The 21,408-nt window shown below is 39.9% G+C and overlaps 1 pseudogene; it reads right to left on the reverse strand.

The window, feature by feature from the left end:
- Positions 1-9,912: 9,912 nt before the first annotated feature.
- On the reverse strand, positions 9,913-11,121 carry LOC102021495 (annotated as a pseudogene).
- Positions 11,122-21,408: the final 10,287 nt, after the last annotated feature.

Below are 21,408 nucleotides of genomic sequence, written 5' to 3' on the forward strand. Positions count from 1 at the left end.
GGAATTAGGGAGCTCAGATGCCACCGGGAAGGGAAAGAGTGATGCTGTGTATTAATGCTTACAAGGGCTTGCAGGGCTGGGGTGAGGCTCCTCAAAACACCGCACATGCTCGGAATCAGATTTAATGCAGGACACCGAAATTTACAAGATTGGCCTACAGTGGCTGCCCACAGAGTCTAACGTAGAAGAGTACAAAAGATCTGTCCTTCTGCTACAGATTGGAAGGACCAAGCTGAAAGCCTGGAGCCCATGGCAATGTCCCATAGAAGTCTGCATCAGGAGACTGAGGAACCATAAGGGGAGACCAAGGGGTCTGCACTAGAAGCTACAGTCTGCACCAGCAGGCAGCAAGGCTGGTGCTGGAAACTGAAAGGTCTGCACTGAAAGCCGGGAGATTATGCCCTAGGTGAAGGTGAGGACCGGACCTTCTTGGAAGAGATTAGCCACAGCTCTCTTTCTGATTTTCAGAAGAAAATCAGCTGAAATCCTTCCCTTCCGTTGTACATTTTATGCCCCATTTGGACAACAATCCTCCTGAAAGCAAATCCTTGTTTATGCTTAATTATCAACCTGGTTAGCTGAGGAGTCACCGAGGGGATTAATAATGCACATGTCTGTGTAGGACATGAAGGCACAATTTGGTGTCCTATATATGGCCCCTGCCCCTTCCTCCCTAGTGCTGTTTCTCTGCCCAGCTTCCCAGCTGCCATGGACTAAGCAGCTTTGCTCCTCCACACCCTTCTTCCATGAAGTTTTTGCCTTGGAGCCAGCCAACCATGGACAAAATCCTGTGAAACCGTGAGCCAAATTAAGCTTCTGTGTTTTAAGTGTCAGGTAATGTGTCCCAGTGATAGGGAAACTGACTAACTTACCTTCCATTAATTTAGGTATTTTTTAAAGTTTCCATCAGATTTTCTACTGATTGATATTGTCATCTGTGAATGGTTTCCAATCTGAAAAAAATTTTTTTTATAGTGAGTCTTCCCTGCCCAGAACCATACTGACTCAACTCAGCGGAGTGTTCCCACTCAAGCTGATAATCAGTGAACCACCACGCGATAGAAAGGAGGTCTCAGTACTTGGCCACGGGCCCACTCAGCATTGAGAGATAGAGGAGAGCAGGAGCCTCTAGCAGTGATGACTGAGGAGAAGGGATCTGTGAGGTAGCGGAGCCAGGAGAGTGTGTTGTCCAGAAGCCAAATGCTCTCAAGAGGAGAGAGAGCTCTGCAGTGTCAAATACTGCTGACAGGGAAGTAAAAGGGACTGAGAACTGACCATTGGGTTAATGACGTAAACAAGGTGAAGGCTTTGACAGGAGCCATTTCTGTGGAGAGTGGGACATATTGGAGTTTAAGAGAGACTGGAAGGAGAGAAACTGGAGTGGTGCCGCTTAAAGTTTTGATGTAAACAAGAGCAGAACAGCAGGGACATGTGTGCACAAGGAGTCCTTTCTCTTTTGAAGATGGCAGAGGTAAAAGCACATCTGTCTGCTTACGCGAGTGGAAACATTGAGGTGCTGGCGGGGAAGAGTGTTGCGGAATCGCTGGAGCTGATGACCGAGTGGGTGGGAGGGACCCCGGCACTGGAACATTATATGCTGAGGCCCAAGCCCCGACCCAAACTTGGAGGAGACTGGTATCTCACGTCAAAAGCAGATTTATTACAACAGAAGTTTTATCTGACACAATCGGTAGGATTTTTCATTTCCTGGGGCACATCCTCTGTGGAAGTACCAGCTTCAAGGCAGAAGATTGCTTCTCTTGTGAAACTCCTTTCACTCCCACCTCAAATACAAAGTTATTTCCCTCTAGACTTCCCGATTCCCCATGTATTAGTCTCCTTCTTAAAGGCTTCCAGAATTATCCTGAATGAGCGCTGGATCCATCATCACTCCTCCTTTTCCAGGAACTGACTGATCCGTCTGCTGAAAAGTCCCCTGTCCTTAAGCGTATTGGTGATAACGGAGAGAATCGGATTAAAGAACAGATACCTGGTGTTATCCCCATTCTGAGGATGACTTTTGGCGGCGTTACGTGGTCTGTTCCTTCTCAGGTCCCTCCAGAGGCGCTTTGCAAATCCCGTCTGTAGTGGGAATGCTTTGGCAGGGGCTGTGTGACCATTTCAAGTTGCTGCTTCTAGTTTCAGTCTCAGAACATAGACATTTTTTCCTTTTACATTAAGATGTAGTTCATATATCTTAAAACTCGCCATTTAGAACTGTGTAATTAATTGGTTTTTAATATTTTCAAATGTGACAAGTTTGGGTCCTCAGACTGTATCTTGTTCCATGTTTTCATCACCCTAAACAAAAGCCCATTCCCATTAGCAATTACTCCCACTCTCCTTAGCCTGTGGCAACTGCTAATCATTCCATCTCTGCATGTGTGTATTTGGGACATTTCCTACAAATAGAACTGGACAGTGTGTGCAGTGTGTGGCCTTTCATGCCTGCCTCTTTTTTTTTTTTCTTTCAGTACTGGAGTTTGAGTGCAGAGCCTCTGCACTGAACTACATCCTTAGCCACCCACCCCTTTGTTTTTGATTTTGAGACAGAGTCTCACTAAGTTTCTAAGTTAACCAGGCTGAGTTCAAACTTGTGATCCTCCACCATCATGCCCAGCATGTACCTGTCTTTCAGGTGTCATGTTTTCAGAGTTCATCCATGTTCATATAACCGATCTTTGACAGAATGTATTAGTACTTCGTTCCTTTTTACGGCTGAATAATATTATATTGTGTGGACATACTATGTTTTGTATATATTTTGCATACATGGGTTAGCATTTAGACATTTGGATTGCTTATGCTTTTAGCCATTATGAATAATGCTACTATGAACATTTGTGTGCAAGTTTTTGGAGGATATTTGTTCTCATATCTCTTGGATGTATACCTAAGAATGAAATTGTTGAGTCATATGGTTAACTGTTTCGATTGTTCACTTCCTGCTGAATCTGAGTTGTCACTCTCAGGTTGGACATGGTATTATTGGCCTTAAGAATTCACAATGTTATATGGCAGGGTTATTATGTAGAATAATGGGTTAGTAGGTTACATTAACATCAATGAAAAAAAATCAGCAACTTCAATAACAACAATAATGTAAGTATCTATGATTTATTAGGCACCAATTAATGTCAGACACTGGCTGTAGTATTTATTACAATGAAAGATGGGTGTTATTATGTCAAATTGAAAAGAAAGGCAAGTTTAGATTGGCCAGTTAACTTCCCAAGTCCATACAGCTGGTAATGGCAAAGCAGATTTCTAACTCAGGTTCATAAAGTGCACAATCCCACATTTTTCCCATTGTGAAGCACTGTCTCCTAAAGGAGTAGCTCTTTACTTTTTTATTTGACATACAGTTGTGAGAATCTAATAAAGAAAGATACATATATGTAAATAAATATTTACATATAGTTTTGGGAGAGTCACAGATTTTCTGATGCCAAAGCATGTCCTTAAATGAGCTCATAGGTCCCATGTAAACAACCCCAGCTTTGAAAGAATCATAGAAATATATCATAGTATGTGATGAAGAATATGAATACTACGTAAGGCTCAATTCAGACATAACACTCCTAATACCCAACCTGTCTGCCAACAGAGGTGTTCTCAACTCAGCACCAGTGCTCTTGGCAAACACAGTATGTCATAAAAGAGATAAGATGGAGCATGAACTACATCTAAAGACACCCAAGCATTCACACTGGACACCTCAAGGACTTTGCTCACCGAGGCATGAGATATCCAGAGGACTTTGACTACTGATGTTTACTAAGATCTTCCCACCCAATGTCCCTTGCCTTCTTTCAAGCCCTGTAAAAAAGCTTGACTTTCTTTGCTCCCTACTGATGGCCTTTTCCTCTGCTGCCTGCCTGCACTAGGCACAATAAAGTCCACGCCTTGTTGCCTTTACACAAGCCTGATATTTTCAGCTGATCTCTGCCTCACGCATTCCTCACACTCTGAGTTCAAACTCCAGCCCTATTACTTGCTAGCTGAAAAATCTTAGTATGTAGCTTCTCTGGGCTTAGTTTCCTTATATGTAAAATAGGGCTGATAACAATGATACTTCAGAAGATTAAATGGATTAATATATGTAAAACAATTAGAATATTGCTATGTTTTATTAAGCATTGGTGTGTGGATTTTCATTGTTGGTGTTATCCATATATGGAAAGAATTTAATTTCAGATATTGATTTTAGTAATATATATTGTGACACAAAGGATGTGGGTTTTCTCTCACTCTTTTTTCTTTCTGTGCTGTGCTGATAAGGATTTTGGTGTTTTTCTTAGTTACTTTTCTCTCATTGCTGTTACAAAATACCCAACACCCAAAGTTAAAGGGGGTAAGGATTATTTAACTCATAGTTTATAGAGATATCGGTCTATTACTGGCTGGCTCCAGGGCAGGATGGTGTGGCAGACAGGCATCACAGAAGAGAAACAGTTCATGGTGGGCAGAAGGTAATGAAGCAACAGGGGGGCCTTAACAGCATCTCTCTGCTCTTTTGCCCAGGTTGTCAGGATTAGGGCAGTGCCAAACCAATCAGTGGATCTGAAAGGGAAAAACTGTGTAAGAGAAATTGTTCTTTTTAAAAATTTGTTCTTTTTGAAGCTGCCTAATTCTATAACTGTGTCATGGATCTATAATTACTTTCTTTTTCTTCTTCTTCTTCTTTTTTTTTTGGTACCAGGAATCAAACTCATGACCTCAGGCTTGCCAGGCAAGTGCTTATGCCTGGCCCTATAATTACTTTCTTGACCCTGTAACCATGAGAGTGTAACTGAACATGCAGGATGTCTAATTGTAACTGATGACAATTAATTAATTTAGCCTTGTAACCGATCATCTCACCTTGCTAGCTAATCAGAAGAACTGCCAGGCTCTTCTGTCTCACCTTTGTATCTCTGGCTTGTGCATAATGTAAAAGCCCTAGACCACGAGAGATCGGGGCTTGAAATTTTGGGAACGATCCTAATCAGTGCCTGTCAATGTAAAATAAATCTGCCTTCAAATCCTGGGTGTTGTTTTAGTGTTTCTCTTTGCTATAGCAGATTGAATTAGTAATCACTCATCCTTAATTCTAGCACCCTTAATTCTAGCATTGCACCATGAATCAACCACACACTCTAGATTTAGCTATCTCTGAAAAAACTCCCACCTATGACTGCATGAGGCTTTGGGGGAACATCTAGACACAAGCCATAATGTTTTATTACTGGAAACCTAACCATATTTTTTGTGGTGTGGTTGCTTATTTGTTTCATAGGTGAGGTTAAATGTTTCCTACATAAAGAGTAAATGAGAGGTCAAGAAATTGAATTAATTTAAGAATATATGAAGAAAACTGCTCTTCAAAGGAAGTACTCCAGTTAAAATGATATAAAGATCTGAATAAATCCTCCAAAAAAAATGGCCAAGAAGCATATGGAAAACATCAGTGTCACTAATTATCAGGGACATACAAAATCAAACCAACAATGAAATATCATCTCATCCCAATTAGAATGGTCTCATGAAAAAGGCAAAAACAAAATAGCAAGTGCTACTGAGGATGTGGAGAAAAGAGATGTGTGTTACACTGTTGGTGAAAATGTAAATTAGTACAGCCATAGTGGAAAATGAAATTTCTTTAAAAACTAAAAAACATAACTATCATATGATCCAGCAATGTCACTGCTGGGTATACATCCAAAGGAGAGGAAATCAATATGACAAGGAAATACTTGCACTCCAGTATTTATTGCAGCACTACTCACAATAGTTAAAATATGGAATCTATCTAGGTTCCCATCAGTAGATAAATGGATAAAAACTGGGATCTCCCAAAGAAATACTTAGGAATCAATCTAACAAAGGAAGTAAAAGATCTATACAATGAAAATTACAGTACCTTAAAAAAGGAGATTGAAAAGGATATCAGAAAATGGAAAGATATCCCTTGCTCTTGGACAGGAAGAACCAATATAGTGAAAATGGCCATACTCCCCAAACTGCCATAAAGATTTAATGCAATGCCAATCAAAGTTCCATTAACTTACCTCACAGATCTAGAGGAAACATTTCCAAAATTCATTTGGAACCAGGAGAGACCTAGAATAGCAAAAGCAATTCTGGGCAACAAAGGCAAGTCGGGGAGCATCACAATCCTAGACCTGAAATTATGCTACAAAGCTTCTCTGATAAAATCAGCATGGTGCTGGCAAAAAAGGAGGTCTGACAATCAGTGGAACAGAACAGAAGAATCAGGTGCAACTCCAAACACACTCAGCCACCTTATCATTGACAAAGGCACCCAACAAGTTCACTGGAGGAAAGGTAGTCTCTTTAATAAAAAGTTCTGGAAAAACTGGTTTTCCCCATGTCGAACACTAAAACTAGATCCATGTCTATCACCATGCACTAAACTAAAGTCAAATGGATCAAAGATATAAATATTAAAATAGAAACACTAAGTTTATGAGAAGAGAAAATAGGCAAAAATCTTGAAGACATGGGTGTAGGCAGAGACTTCATGAACAAAACTCACACTGCAAGAGAAATATTACAAAGAGTCAACAAATGGGATCTCACTTTATTAAAAAGCTTTTGCACAACAAAATAAATCATCAACAGAATGAAAACAAAACCTACAGAATGGGAAAAAATTTATAGTCAGCTGTCCCACAAAGGACTTATATCTAGAACATACAAAGAATTGAAAAAAATCAGACTCCCCAAATTCAAAGACTCAATCCCAAAATGGGCATCTAAGATGAGTACACAGGCTGATCCCGAACTCACTACTATCCTCCTGCCTCAGCCTCCCAAGTGCTGGGATTGCAGGCATGCACCACCATGCCTGGCTGGTTTATGTTTCTGAAGGCTGAAATGTTCATGATGCAGCTGAAACTGTTAATGTGTTTAACAGTAAATCGAGAACTACATGTATGAACAGTCAAATTTCAAACAATAAAAACTAAAGGTTATAATAATATTTCTGTAAGTTTTAAAATTAAATGACTTATAACTATTAATAGCAGCATAAATGAGAATATGAGCTGGAAGTATTCGCAACAGCATCACCATAGTGGTTTCTTCTAGAGAATGGGGAATTTAAATTTGGCTGGATTTGATTTTTTTTAAAGAAAAGAAAAGCAAACAATAAAAACAATAGTAGAAATGTGGAAATCAGTGTGGAGATTCCTCACAAAACTAGGGTTGGAGGTCCCACTTAATCCAGCTATTCCCCTTCTGAGTATTTTCCCAGAAGAATTAAAAACATCATACCACAGTGATATATGTGCACCCATGTTTATAGCAGGGCAATTTGTCATAGCTAAATCTTGGAAACAACCCAAGTGCCCATCTACTGAGGAATGCATGAAAAAGATGTGGTCTTTTTATACAGTGGAGTATTACTCATCTATAAAGAAGACAAACTCAAGGCTTTTATAGTTAAATGAATGCAAATAGAGACCATTACTCATAAGTGAATAAGGACCCACATGTGTAGACATCATGTTATCTCCCTAGCGTAAGAACATGAAAGAGTATGTACCCAAAATGTACAATAGATATTGGGAAAGGGAAAGAAATTGCTCAGAAGAGAAAACAACTGGAATCAGGGAAAAGAGAAAAAGAAAGATATACACATACATACATACACACAGAAGGATGGCTTGGATAACAGTACTGCTGATGTCTAATGGTTTATTGAAAGGAACAGTTAAAGCTTTATTTATTTATTTATTTATTTAGACCAATTTTGCATGCTTATATTTGGTAATCTGAACAACTAATTTGGAGACAACAATATGCAACTTAGCAACCATTGTTGAATTCCTATCATCTTGTTTGGTGAAACTCTGTATTGTTTATAAATTTTTTGTTTTTATTTTTTATTCTCTTTAATGGGTTGATTAATCTTGCATTCTTACATCTAGTAATCTGACCAACTTTGGTGAAGATAAAAATATGTAATATAACAACCACTGTTAATCCTTATTTTGTTCTGAAACCCTGTATTATTCTTATTAGTTTTGCTTTTTTTTTGTTTTTGCCTATGTTGTTGGCATTTTGCTATTGTTCTTTTTTTCAATTTTCTTTAAAATAAAAAAACCCAATCATATAAAATTTTAAAACAAGATTGTAGGATAGCAATAACGTTCAGTACATGCCACATTGTTACCTTCAAAGTAGTTGCTCATAATACAAGATATAGACATGAAAAACTGATCAAACAGTATAGGGACATACCATTCCTTTCAATGAACTAATAGCTAAAAATTGCTCTTCTTTGATCATTTTCTCAATATCAAGTAAGAACTTATTTGAAAGCTGAAAATTCAAATTGTCTTAGTCTGCTTTGTGCTGCTATAACAGAATACTTGAGACTAGGTAATTTGTGAAGAACAGAGACTTATTTCTTACAGTCCTGGAGGCTGAGAAGTCCAAAGTCAGGGCCCTTTCTTGCTGCATCATAACATAGTGGAGAGGGTTATATGGTTAAAGAGTTAGAGACAGAGAAAGAGAGAAGTGGGCCAAACTTACCCTTTCATTAGGAAGCCATTCCCATGATGACTAACCTGCTTCTGAAATAATGGCATTAATTTGTTCATGAGGCCGGAGCCCTAATGACATAATCACTTTTACAGTTCCCATCTTCTAACATTGTTCATTCAGGATTTAAGTTTCCAACATGTGAGGTTTGTGGACACATTCAAATCACAGTACAAGTCTACATTGATATTTGTTTTGAAATGTTATATTTGCACTTATTCTAGTGGATAAAAGACAGACATTTGATAAATTTGCTTGAGACTGGTAATCACAGAGGAAAAGGTGAAGTTAGATTCTGTTTTTTTTTAATGATCAAAGGTGTCTTTATAAAGTTTTTACAGGACTTCATTCTAAAAACACAGAATAAAAAATGCTGTCAGCTGGTTCATGAGACACCAACCAGGTTTTCCTTATACTGTTTCCATATTTAAAGATAAATTTCCCCAGAGGGTGTGCAGTGCATCATAAAATGGCCTTTTTTGAGGGTAGGGGGTGAAGGATGGGGAGAATGGCATATTAAATTGTACTGTGATAGACATGTAAGACTTTTATCCAATCTATGTAGCTTATACACATTTTGATGATTTAGGAAAGCAAAGCAACCATTTGCGACAAGCCTAAGAAACTCAACATATTTAACATAGAAATATTGGTGTGGCAGGAATTCTTTTGAAAGTACCATACGGATGGACAGTTTCTGATAAGTTTGTGGCTGAACATCACATTCCACCTATTATGGTTTGTCTAGATGTCCCCCAAAGCCTCACACAGTTTTAGATGGGCCTTTTTCAGAGGTGGCTGAAACTAGAGAGTATGGTTGGTTCATGATTCAGTGCTGGGATGAAGAGTGGGTGATTGCTGAATCAGTCCATTGTTTAGATTTGCACTGCCCCAGTTTCAGCAGTCTGGATAAGATAAACATGGCAGAAAGAGGCTTGTTCAGCTCTTTTTGCCCTTGCTGCTTTTGCTGTCTTCCACTGCTATGAACTGTTGCCTCTCTGCCATGTGTCACCCTGCCTTGGAGCCAGCTGATACAGACAGAAGCCTCTACAAACTGTGAGCCAAATAAACTTTTTCCCCTTTAACTTTGGGTGTCAGGTATTTTGTCTCAGCAATGAGAGAAAAGTAACCAAGATACTACCCTAATAAAATACAACCTGGCATTAACTGAGGGTAGATACCTCACTTTAATCCATGTAAAAAAGTATGTTAGTGCAAAGCATGGACTAAACTGCTTTCAGCAAAAGTTTTAAAAGTTGATACAGGCTGGAAAAGGGAATTTTCCTTCTTGATTTTGAGGTCTCCCAACTTCAGTTAGAACACATCCACTCTGACTTCTGGAGTTAAAAATATTATTTTTCCTCATTTAGTTTTCTTCTCTGAGTTCAACTGCTGCTGGATTCGTTTGGCATAACTTTGTGTCATGGAGTTAATGATAGGATAACGTAACTCCCTATCACAATGATCACCTCCTCAAACATTCAGGGCAACCAGTTTGCTCCCTGTGGCATGCTCACTTTGCTCCTGTAGTGAAGCTTCTGCCACTGAGCCTTGAAGAATTCCTGGATGGCTTCTGCAGAGAGGGACCTTTGTCCGATACCGCACTGGTGAAAGCCATCATCTATTCTGCGATGTGTTTGCTGAATGTTTTCATAACAAAGATTTTCCAGATATGCATTTTAATTCTTCCTTTTCCAACCAGGGTTGCACCAAAGAACATCCAAAAAGTCACAAGAAAGTGTTCACATGTTATTCCAGCCAGATCAATTAGAGGACTTGAAATTGAAGCACAGGCCAGTATTCCAAAAAACCCAGCCTTCTGTATGTGTCTTTGAACTGCCAGTTTAGCTCATGAGGGAAAGTCCTGTGTAGACTCTTGTTCCAGCAACTTTTTTTTCAGATTCTTGACACTCTTTATCATCTGGTTCAGCACCTGAGAGGCAAGCTGCCCTAACCACAAAATACAGAGGAGGCTCTCCAATTGCTGTACTAATACCTGAGACACAAGCCTCGGTCCTAACCTTCTAGATGATACTCCACAAAGAAATGCCTCCTCAGTGCCTTCTTTATCCAGGCAAATAAACTGATCAGGATAGGAAGGTTCAGGGAAATTAATTTAACTGCTTTCAGAAACAGCTAATGTAACCAAAGCTATGTGTAGGCCCAGGTAAAACAGACAGGTGTGTAGTCCCGCTCCGACTCCCACAGAAGACAAAATTCCCAAGCCTACCTAGCAGGCACACAGAAGAAATTGTTTATACACTGCACATTCTGTTGACATGCTTCTTAACATAATATTTAGCTGTAAGTCCAGCAAGAAACTGTAAAAAAGATACCACAATGCTTTGATGATGCCATCATTTTGAGGTCTATTCTTTTAAAGTTACAAGAATTTCCAGAGAAAAATATACTGCCAGGTAATGAGTAGCTGTCTCCTTAGGACAGTATTCTTTCTTCCTGATTTCTCCTCTTTTTTCCATTCATTGGAGATGGATTTGTGACATTTCCATTGTGTTGCTCCTTGCTCATTGCTACACACCTCTGGTCACGGTGTTTTCCATTCTCTACCATTTCATTGATCAATAACTCTTGAAGAGTAGCTCCACCTCCAGCTTTGCTGGGTCTCAGGGTCCTAAAAGTGGTCTCTAATCAACTCTCACACCTGCCGCTGGGCTCCAGAAGTTAGACTCTTAACTCAGACAATTCAACTATAAAAACAATAACTAAAACATAGATGAATCTGTACAAAATGTAGAAATAGAAAAGGTGCTTTGAAATATGATATTAAAAGCAGAAATTATAAAGGAAAAATGAATAAATTCAATCCTGAAATTATTGTATATCAAGTATGATTATAAAGTTACAACATATATTGCCAACATATATAACAAATGTGGGTATTTTAATATAGCAATAAGTAAAAATGAACACCTGGAAATAAAAATAATTGGAATATTTGAACAAGTGATTTACAAAAGGAGAAATTAAAATGGTTGCCATATTCCTAGTCTGTGGAGGAGTGTTATCCATAAAGCATAAACTTATAGAAACTGCGGTTTAAGAGTTTAGACTCCTTGGGTCACTGTACCAGGAGAGAAACCAGGAGCACCAAACTGCTGGCAAGAGTTGAGAAAATTCTGGAATAGGTGGCAGAGAAGTGGAGATGCGGTATTTTAGTGGGGGACTGATTGTGGCAGAAGAGACTAGATTTTTCCAAGAACACTCTCAAGTCTTTTTGGAGATGTGGCAGGACACAAACCTATCGGGGATCTGACTGCATGTATACAAACCCCTGACTTCCCAGGAGGAAAGAGCAGGTAAATCTATTTTCACAAAATTGGAGAGGCTAGTTACAGTTAGAGAGGCCAGTTATGATGGAAAGGCTTGAAGAACCTGTAAAACATACCTTTTAGATAGACCTCTGATGATCCCTACTTTATCTGCATAGATCGCTTATTCTTCCTGAACTGTTACTGTGCAACCTGCTCTGTGTGGGTGACAATCAACTTCACATAGATATCACCTAGCAGTAACTGTTGCTCTCATAGTGTATCTCATCTTCTGCCTGTGGGCTTCCGAATTGCTACTAGGGTGCAAGATGCCAAAAGATCATCCTTGTATTCACAAATAAACCAGAAGTAGAGACCTGGCAGGAAATGCGCTGTAAGAAAATTCTGCTGAATAGAGACAGAGCAGGAGATCTGCAGGCTATCAGAGGACACTGGGAACCAGTGGAGGTTGCAAAGCAGGCACAAGATTTTGAATTTGTTAAGAGACCACTTTAGCACCAATGTGGAGGCAGTGAGAGCTCTGCAGTGTCTGTATTGTGACATTGAAGGCACAGGTGGAAATTATTTGGAGCAGTGTTTTCATAGCAATATGCACTTTCCCTTACCATGAATACTTATTGAGGGCCAGATGCTTATTGGAGGGGATGGCAGAAACTGTGTGTGTGTGTGTGTGTGTGTGTGTGTGTGTGTGTGAGATGGCATCTGAGAGGTCCCAGTGATGGGGGAGGGAGTGAGGCTAGTGACAAGGTGATTAGGAAACCTTGTTGGCAATATAGTTAGGAGTATTGTTCAGGACTAAGTTAACCAAGTCAGGAAGGATGGAAGGGAAGCGACAGTCAAGAGGCACTGGAATTAGTTTTTAAAATGATAATGAGTTTCCACCCAGAACCCGGAGGTGTTGGGGAGGACAAAGTCCAAGCCAGGAAGAGTGAGCTGGGTTGGAGAGTGGGGATGGCAGTGATCCCTTACACTTCTGCCCAGGGGTGTGGGATAGGAGCTGCTCTATTCTCTTCCTCTGGTAAAGGACAAGAGTGGGAACAGGACTTCCCTGAAGCAGGGCTGGTAGGAGAAGAGTAGTCATAATTTGTTTTACTTTCTGAATTGTGGACTCAGATCGAACTTTGTCATGAGAACAGATATTTATGGGGTTCTCATCTGACCCGTTGGTGGCAGATTGGTCAGTTAGATGTGGCCTGGGGTCAGAAGTAAACGTGTGGTGGTTTCCTAGGTAGTGAAGTGGCCTCTCCCTGCTCCCGTCATGCAGGGTCTTAGGTCATCATCCGGACTACTCACGGCCTCGCACTCTCGCTGTGCCCACAGTGGCCACAGGCACAGTCCCTCATTCCTTTCTTTGTTTTCTTTAAGCACTTTACTGACATATAATTCACATGCCACACAGCTCACCCAGTTAAGAGGTACAATTCAGTGATTTGGGGATATATTACATTAATAATTTTTACATTTCAATATATAAATAAAAATATATTTAATCATTTAAAATTTTAATTGTACATTTGTCACTTTAAATTGTGCAAGTCAATGGCATTACTTGTATTCATAATGTACAATCATAACTATCATGCATTTCTGAACCTTTTTAATTACTGTACACCAACTTTCTAGTAACTCCCTTCCCCCTCCTCCTAGCTCCTAGTAATCTTTAATCTACTGTGACTCTGTCAATCTATCTATCTCAGATATTTCACATAAATGGAATCATACAATATTTGTCCTCTCATCTAGCTTATTTCACTTAACACAATGTCATTAAGGGTTATTCATGCTGCTGCATGTATCACAAGTTCATTCTTATGGCTGGTTAATATTCCACTCTGTTGGGTGTCTGCTTTCAATTCCTTTGGGTGTATTCCTAGGAGGAAACTGCTGGCTTGTATGGTAATTCTGTTTAAGCATTTTAAGAAATCTTCTTAAATGTTCTGCGTACAGGTGAAGACACGCTGGCTGGGGGAAGAGATGAGTAAAAATCCACAACCGTCTATTTTTGGGAGAAGACAGGAAAATTGTCCTCTACCACTAGGACATGATGGGACCACTGAGGTCATCCCGTACCTCAGGACCAAGGCACACAATGCAGGCCAGGACCAAGGTGAGCCAGGATCACAGAAAAGAGCCCCTACCCTGGGCTAGTATGAACTCAGTAACAAGTAATAGGTGTTTACTACTAGCGGGGAGTTCAAAAACACAGAGAAAGCTTCTCTTTGAGTGTAGGCAGAAGTGGAATAGAACATTGAGATAAACTCTCTGGTAATGTAGCCCTACCCCACTGTAAGCACAACGTTATGCTAGACCAATTGAAAGCCTGTGGTGGACTGAGGGTAACTGCAATGACAATACGTGTAAACTGAAATGAACTCCTAGGTAGAGTGACTCAATTTCTCACAGCAGAGGTCGGAAAAACAGAGATGTATTCACATATCAAAACATGAAACTACTGAGCAGCTACTGACCTGCAAATTATAAGACAAACAGATACAAGAAAGTACAGCACACAGTCAAGAAACAAAGCAATCAACAGAATCAAACTCAGATATGATTCAGAGGGTAAAATTATCAGACAGAAGATTTAAATAATTATGATTAATGTGTTAAGGTCTCTGGTGGGTAGAATTCACAAATGTGAAGAATGTCAGCAGAGAAGTGGGAACTATATGAAGTAACCAAGGGAAACTACAGGAGATGAAAAACATGATGAAAGAATAATAATTTTGATAGGCTTATTAGTAGACTCAACTCAGCTGAGGAGCTAGAGGACTCGAAGACTGACCAACAGAAATTGCCTCAACTAAGGCACAAAGAGGAAAAAACAGTAAAAAAAAAAAATTCAGTGCAAACCACGTAAGAGCTATGGGACAATATCAAACAAATAGCAAATATTGGATCTCAATAAGAAAACAGACAAGGTAGTAGAAAAATATTTGAAAATATGAATAATAAGGTAGACCTTTTATCCCTAGTGAAGTAATGAAAGGCTTTGAAGTATCTACCATAGGGAGTTATTGCCCAAATGGGTATGACAGTTTAAGTAGAGACGAGAGTCAGGAACGTCTAGGCTGTGGTCATTCTAATAGTGGGACCTGCTCTGTAGCTCAGTGGCATAATTTGATACCACTGTCATCCCTGAGCGCAGCAACACCTAGTTTGTGGTAATGTGCAGAGGATTACAATACAGGAATTGTTCCATTACTAAATATTTCATGTGGGTCGATCCCAGGCGTTTCTCCCTGTTTCCCAAGTGAATTTAAATTGGTTGCTATAGTACAGAAGAGCTGACACAAGGTGTTGTCTGGTACAGAGCTGATGCTCAGCAAGCAGTGCACCTACTGTACACCAGCTCAACCTGAAGTCATTTCTAGTTCTTTGCCAAATGTATCCCCAAGGGAAAATTTGTTTCTTTCTTATGTCTGGGTGGGTGGTGGATAGACTCCCAAGAGCATCAAGGGAATCAAATTCAGGATGGGCTACAGCTGGCTACAGTTTGCTTCCCAGGGGTTACACGGTATTAAAACCTTGTATTCCCTCCTTCCCAGCTTTTCTCAGCACCTGGAGATCAGAGGCTTTAGCCCAAGTCCACACACCTCTGCAGTTCCCACTTGGCCAAAGGGGAGAGTACTCTCCTTTCATTTTTCTAAGACCTAATTCAATGTTTTCTCTGCCCCCATTTATAAATCTAATGATCAAAAGTCTTTGAATTGGTAAAATTTGATAATTAACTGCTAAAGCAGATGAGTGATAGATTTCTAGGGTTCGTATATTCTTCTCCATACTTAAGACACTAAAAAATAGAGTCCTCAATGACTTACCTGTGCCTTTTATATTTTAATTGTTTCTTTGGAAGAAGAGCAATCTTGTAATATATTTTTTGCCCTTTATATAGAGAAATATTATTGATCTTTATCAGTTTTAGAAACATGAACTTGGATGAGACATTCAGACCATAGCACTACCAAATGTCTTCCTTTAGATGTCATTAAATCTAATCTAATAAAAGAGTAGGATGGATAAAGACAAAACTTTAACCCAAATTTCCTACTGCCTACAGGAGCCCTTAGTAACTTTCTTTACTCTCCCACAACATAACATGGTATTCAGCCTCTGAATATTTGTCGTAATAAGGTATGGTGTGTCTAATTCAAATAGCTAGGGAGCTATAACTTCCTGCCCAACAGCTGTACTTTCATGTGACTCAGTACATGACCACAAAACTATGTCTATATTCCTCTCTAAAAGCACTACAAAAAGTCAAATATACCTAATATTTCTTCATATTCACTTGGACCAAATAGAAAAAACAGCTATCCCACACCTTTCAAAAAAATTCAGATATTTACAGGATAAGCAAACAGTTAATTGGATGCTAAAGATTTCTTTTACATTGTAACTCACTGTTATTAGTCAAATGCTTTTACAGTATTAATATGGTGGTAAAGGTACATCATAACTTCTTTTTGAATAATTATAGTAAAATGAGAGAAGAGAAAAATAATTTAAAGGTGAAATTTTTAAAAGGGAAAGAGAAAGAAAAATTTTGAAAAATTTCAGCCTGGTATGGAAAGAATGAAAATTGTGCTTAAGAGAGCAAACTAAAGATTGGCCAAGGGACCATTTGATAAATAGATGACCTGGGTAGAAAGGTGCTGTTCATCAAAATATTGACAGAAAGGTTCTGAAGGCACTTTGGAGATTTCCAAGGCAGGCCTATTTATCACAGGCCCACAGCAGGGCATGGTTTCCAGAGAGGCACCCCTTAGCCCTCAGAATTTGCTGCTCGATGGCCCTGGGACTCTGCTGTGTACAATCTGGCACTGGATTCCTTTACTACTCCAGCTTCGGCTCAAGCAGGCCCAGGTGTGGCTTACTCCACCACCCTGGAGGATATAAGCAGTGAGCTCTAGTGGCATCCACCTGGTGGTAATTCTGTAGGTGCTGAGTTTGTGAGCTGTGAGATGATGAAATTCTAGATTTCAAGGTATATCAGGGACAGTGTGCTGAGGACATGGGGCATGGAGTTAAGGGAGATTACTTTTCAGCTTTAAGACAATGTTTTTTTCCCAGTGGGTTTTGGACTTTTGGGACCAGTTATCCCTTTCTTCTTGCCTATGTCTCCTTTTTGGAATGAGAATGTCTATTCTATTCCTGTCCCACCATTGTATTTTGGAGGCATATAACTTGTTAATTCCACAAACTCACAGCTGGAAAGGAAATTGCCTTTGGATGAATCATATATTTGGTCTCACTCATAGTTCATTCAGATGAAACTCTGGCCTCTGTTTTTTTTTTTGGTACCGGGGATCGAACTCAGGACCTTGTGCTTGGCAGGCAGGCACTTGTGCCACTGAGCTATTTCCCCGGCCCCTGGCCTCATGGGCTGATGTTGGGATGAGTTTTTTTGGGCTGTTTCAGATGGGATGAATGTATTTTGTATGAGAGAAGGACATCAATTTTGATCATCCGGGGTAGAATGCCATAATTTGAATATGTCTCCCAAAGTCCATGGTTGTAAACCTAATTCCCAGTGCAAAGTGTTGAGAGGCAGGATTTTTGGGAGATGATTAGGCCATGAGGGCTTTGCTGTCATGAATAGATTAATATTATTTTTACAGGAAACAGAGTCTTGATAAAAAGATGAATTTTCCCCTCTCCCATCTCCTTGTTCTTTTGTTCTGTCTTTTACCATAGGATGTCATAGAAAAAATGTGCTTTGCTATGTGCAAGTCCCTTCACCTCGGACTTCCAAGCTTCCAGAACTGTAAGAAACTAAAGTCTATTCTCTAGAAATCACTCAGTGTTTAATCAGCGTTCCATCACTATAGCAAAATATTCAATATGATTAACTGATAAAAGGCTAATTTTGACTCACAGTTTCAGAGATTCCAGTCCTTGATTGGGCAGACTCATTGCTTTTAGGCCTATAGTGGTGCAGCATGTCATGGTGAGAATGTGTGGTAGAGCAAGACCACTCACATCAGGAGCCAGGAAGCAAAAGAGAACAAAGAGGACCCTGGAGTCCCGCAATCCCTGGCAAGGCATGCCTTCAGTGACCTAAAGGTCTAACACTACATGTCATATTGTAAAGATTCTGCCACCTCCTAATATTGTAGTTCTTCCCTTAGGACCAAATATTTAACATATAGACCACTGGGGGATATTCAACATTCAAATAATAACACCTAATCTCAGGTGTTCTGTTATAGCAACACAAAATAGACTATGACAGAGGATAAATGGATAATGAGATTGTCTATCTTTCTCATTGACGTGTAAGAAGGGATGCAGTGGTATCTCAGGATACCCTGGGAAGTTAATTGTGAGGTACAGTGATGAGGAAAGGGGTGGAATATGTGTACGTATGTGTATGTGTGCTACAGTGAAAGTGAAAGGTCAATGAAAATGTCTAGTTAAAATAAAAAATTTCACCCAAGCAGAGAATAATGAATGAAGTTGTTCATGAAAAGTGGCTAATGCAGGAAAATCTCCAGGTTGGTATGTTTTTTTTAAAGACTAAGGATGGAACAGCAGCTTCTCTTCTTCCATAACTGACATACACATAGAGACCTGCCATGCTTGTTATCTCTTACAGTTTCCCTCAACCGTTTATGCATGAGGAAACCAGTTTTCAGGGGAAGAGGGTAATTTGACGCAATGAATTGTGACCTGGCATGCAAATCCAGGCTGACTCCACAGCTCATATTCCTAACAACTGCACAACAGTGATGCGTGTGCAATAGTGGTATCTGTGCAAGACTGTATGTATCGTGGTGATGCATATGCAACAGTGGCGTCTGAAACCCTGTTTAACGGGGTTTGATAGAAGGATGATCCTGGCCTGTGTTTACAGTGGACGCAGAGTTGTAGGAAATCTAGATTGCAGCCCTGATTCTCAATGCCCTGTGGACAGCCCCTGTTCCAGTCTTCTTATTTTACTTTGCAGTTACAGTTTCTGCCCCTTGGGAGGAGGACAGTTAGACACCAAGTTACAGGGGTGCCTTGAAAATTTACTTTGCACAGTACAGCTTTGGGAAAATGTTATAGTGATCTTTGTTTTTGTTCTGACTTTGTCTTTGGCAAAATGTGGAATATTTGAGGAAACATAGAAAGGACTCTATGGGTGGAGTCCCATAGAAGGGACCTGAGGTGGAGGAGAATCACTCAAGGTGACTGAGTGGGCAGCCACCTGTGGCTTTGTGAACAATCCTTCTGTCCCATAGAGAAACTGCTCAGTAGTTTGACACTTAAAGGTTTTCTGTAGAGTGACTGGATTCCTGGGTCCAGTTTTGGCAGATGACAGCACAATAGCTAAGCCCATGCTTGTTTTTTTCACTGGAGCTTCTGACTCAACTACAATAGTGGATATTTTGAGTAATGGAGACACCTACTGTTTGTTTTGGGGAAGGATAACTTTAGTTCTTTTAATTTAAATTGTGTGTGTGTGTGTGTGTGTGTGTGTGTGTGTGTGCGCGCGCGCGCGCACGTGCTTGCGTGTGCACCCACACTCGCACTGTGCAGACAGTGACAGTGGTGATGATCATTATAAACGCCAGGGCCTGCTGTTGGGAAGAGTGAGGCAGAGGCAGATTCTTTAGAGTTCTGGCATTTTAGAGCCAAGGGTGTTTAGAGATTGTGTTCTGAACTGTCCTTTCTTAATATGGCAACTGGTAGCCAAAGATAGGAAGTAAACTTAAAATTAAATTAAAATTTAAAATCTAATTCCTTACTTGTACTAGCTGCATTTTAGGTATTCCCTAGCCACCTGTGGCTCGTGACTTGTATATTGGATCACACAAATGTAGGACATTTTCATCTTCTCAGTTCTATGGATTGGTACCATCCTAGATGGTCCCTTTTGTTTCAAAAATGAGAAAACTAAAGCTGAAAGCAGCCATGTGCCAAATTAGGACCTGAGTAATTGCACTTCTTACCTGATGCCATCTTCCTAATTAAATTTATGGCATTGTACCAAGTAGTAGGGGGTGGGGGCTCAGTCTTAAACTCTTTTTTTTTTTTGGTTTTTCTCCGGTACCGGGAACGGAACTCACGACCTTGCGCTTGCCAGGCAGGCGCTTTGCCGCTGAGCTAAATCCCCAGCCCCAGTCTTAAACTCTTAACTTCCTGAAGATCACGTGTAACGTGTAGATACACTAGATTATTTAAAAAAATCTCTACTCTATTTTTAAAGATAGGAAGTTTCCACTCATGAAGTATTCTGTGAAAACTAAAATATAAAATAGGTGAAAACCTGAACTGGTCTGGCTGAAGCCCAGAGTGAGAGAGTATATGTATATGTCTGGGGATTCCAACACCTTGTTATTCTAGCTCTTTTATCTTCCTGGTATGCAGGCACCAAGGGGAAACAGTTGGAGAGCTTGTGATCTATACTTGGGTTTCTTAACTGATGGACTCTGGATTCTCATGTTTGATGTGGCTGTAGGGTATGGGGATGGAATGTGCCCAGAGCATGAGCCATGGGTCTTATTGCATGTCTGATGTTTCACACCTCAAGGGTAGGGATAGAGTTTAATGATAATGACCTGTCCTACTATAGTTTCTGTTTCCTGGGGAGGAGTGAGGCATGGCTGGAGCAGAGCATTATTCCATTGAATAATGGATGGTTGATGCCACAGCTTTGTCCAGGCTTGCTAGGATTTTCTTGGAAGATTTCATTTATTCATTACTTAGTTTATTCATTTATTCACTCATTTGTGAGATATTCACTGAGTTTCTATTATGATGCTGATGCTGAGCTAACATTTTGTGGGAGTGATGGGGTACTAAGATAAATTGGACAAAGACCTTCTCTTAAAGAAAGTTAGAGTCTAATAAGGAAAACAAGATAAATATCAATACCTAAAAGACAAGGTAGTAACCGATAAGTTCTAAAAGTGGGGTATGGATAAGGAACTATGGAATGCTGGAAGAGGATGAAAAGAAATTTTTTTGGTGCTGGGATTATACCTAGGGTCTTTCACTGAGCTGCAACCCCAGACCTTAATTAATTTATTATTTAAAAATCTTGAGACAGAGTCTTGCTTAGTTGCTTAGGCTGGGTGTTGAACCTCCAATCCCACTGCCTCATCTTTCCAGACTATTCCAGGCATGCATTATCATGTCTGGCCAAGTAATGAATTCTTATGAGGCATTTGATAAAGACTCATGGAGGAGAGGGCCTTTCATATGGATGTTGAATAGAGTGGATTTGTATGCGTGGGGATTGGAGAGAGAGGCAGATGGCGCTTCTACTGAAGGTAGTCACACATACAAATGCAGGGAGCTGGGAAAATGTTTAAGGCGTAGCAAACAATTCAATTTGGCAGGGACACATGGGGACGATATACAGCTGTAAAGTTTCTACCTTCAATAAATCAACACCATGTGGAAGAGAGAATCTGGGTCAAATATTTCTTCAGTTAGCACTAAGAAGAAAGATGTAGATTTTTATTGATTAAGGACATTTAGAAGAAGAGAATCAATATAAATATATATATTTATATAAATATTTACATTTGCAGGGTTAGTAGCAGGCCATTTGCAGGGTTAGTAGCAGGACAGTCTA

This window comes from Chinchilla lanigera, unplaced genomic scaffold (assembly GCF_000276665.1).
Source record: "Chinchilla lanigera isolate Chin_1 unplaced genomic scaffold, ChiLan1.0 scaffold00045, whole genome shotgun sequence".
NCBI classification, from domain to species: Eukaryota; Metazoa; Chordata; class Mammalia; order Rodentia; family Chinchillidae; genus Chinchilla; species Chinchilla lanigera.